We start from the raw sequence: 2406 nt of genomic DNA, 5'->3' as shown, positions 1-2406 counted from the left end.
ACAGTGACATGTAAGACTACTCTTATATATTGAATTCACCCAAAAATGTAAATAGATTGTTGTTACTAACGCGTTCCTGAGTTTTGCTTAACAACTCTGTCACCTGTCTGCAATTTTTCCTCATTAACATATTTTCTGACTTGCTGCGGGGCACTGAGAGAGCCTCTCACTGTGTGTGTATTGACTGTGCCCCATGCTACTCTTATGGTGTTTAGTTGTTATATGTAACGTTTTTGTGCACTTAAATGGAAAGGACTGCACTGAATGAGTCTAACAACTTTGAAATAAGCTCCTTATTTATTTAATGTGCACTCTTATTTTCTTTTGATGACATGCAGGCATATGATATGATCTAGTGAACTAGATCATGAGACATCTAGTGAAAAAAAAAATGTTTCAGTGGAAATAAACTTTACTCATTAATTATTTCTGTGTTTGCTTTCACTGTGACACTGATTCTAAATGATTCCACTTGTTAAACCACCGTAAGCACATACATACTTTTTATGTGCACATATTTTATTCATAGCAGTATAGAGCCTGTCACGCTGTGTATGTATAATGACTGTGCCCCATGCTACTCTTAGAGGAAATAGATGCAGATCCTGATTCCTTGCTTGAATGGGGTTCAGCTAATGAGCAACCATACTACAGCTGCTACACAGTCAGAGAGAGTGTGACGTTATTGTCTGCTCAGGATGCTTTTATTATGCCGTTTGTTGCTATATTCATTTTTTAAATCTCATATATATATGTATATATATATATATATATATATATATAAAACCTTTATGGAATACAGTATAGGGCTGTCCTAATGGATTATACTGATAGTTGTCATGAAGATTCATCACACAAAGTAAAAGCAGATTGTTGTGATATTTTTTTCAAATTGAAGGGCTAAATTCTATCTCAATTCCACCTTTTTAGGCGGAAAGCCACATTCAGATTTGACCCCAGCTCTCGTCCCTCACCAGATTAACTGGATATTATGCCAGTGGACTGTTGTCCTTGATTGAGCAGCCACTCCCTTTTTTGACACCTTCTCAAAAACAGAACAAGAACAACGGAAATTTAATCTCTGCCTTAGGTACATTCAGGTCAACACAGATGTAAAAAAAACAGGCTAAGCAGCTTTTTATATGCCTGCCAATTTAACTGGGAACTGTGTGAACCCACATTCTGATCAAGGATGCTGTTTTGAGGCAAAGGTAATACAACAGCTGTGTAGTATGTACAATACTATATAATAATAAAAGCTAGAATACCATACAGACCTCAAGGCAATGGTCAATGTGAACGATATAACAGAACCCTCCATGAAATTCTCCGCACATTACATTACATTAGATTAAGAAAAGCCAATAGACAGTGCACTTACCCCAAGGACTATTTGCTTATAATACCACAACACACCAAGCCACCAGGCACTCAGCATACTTATTAATGTTTGGCCAAGAGCCATGTTTGCCCATTGACTGTTTATTAACTGTTAAAGAACAGCCTGAGTCAATGACAACTGACGAGTGGGCACTGAAGATTATGACGACTGGGCTGCTTGACAGCAGCGAGTGAGATACTTTGCATCCTGGACAACTGGTGGTCTGTTGGAACCACAGCCACAGGACAACATAAGATACAGGACCACTGTGTATTTTATTTTAACAATGGCCATAACTCTACTGTAGGTAAAAATACGGAAAAGTGAATAATTGTCAGCAGGAGGTATGTAAGTTTTAATGTAGCTTTGTAAATTAGTTATACCTCAGACAATATTTGTAACAGTGTTCTGTTTGTTTACAGTACTGAATGTTACTGACTGCTGTTTATTTAAGCATTATTTTAACATTGTGTATTTTAGTTTTTATGTTTTTTTTTTGTATAGTTGGTCTTATATAGTTTAGGTTTTTAATTCTTTCTCCTTTGTTTCTAGTGTTGGGCTGGTGGTGGCCTGAAGTCACGGTGAGTTTGGAGTCCTGGGAGTTCTGGATGGTGGTATGGTTTGCGTGGCACATTTGTATTAGTGTGTTGATTCATTTGATTTGTTTTTGATTTGATAATCTACTCTCTTTCCATCTTTAGGGTTTTAGTAAATGCTTTAATAAATAGCTAGTTATGGCAATTAACCCACACTGACTTTTGTGGCTTCTTTATTTAATAATAATCTCCTGAATCTACTCTTTTGCAGCTCTGCTATAATATGTTTTCAACAGGTATAATGTGCTCCAAAAAAAAAAAAAAGAAACATCCTACAAAGAACCTACATTAGTCTTTGACCTGGTCATTGTAAAACTATACACAACCAATCCAAGAGGCTTCCATTATGTGTATAAACTTTTGTTTCACCCCATTTCTAACTACACTTTGTGTCTAAGTAAACAGCAGGATGTCACTAAACACCAAGGA

Source organism: Morone saxatilis, unplaced genomic scaffold (genome assembly GCF_004916995.1).
Source record: "Morone saxatilis isolate NCDOM2014 unplaced genomic scaffold, NCSU_SB_2.0 Contig14, whole genome shotgun sequence".
Lineage (NCBI taxonomy): Eukaryota > Metazoa > Chordata > Actinopteri > Moronidae > Morone > Morone saxatilis.
This window is presented reverse-complemented; position numbering follows the sequence as displayed.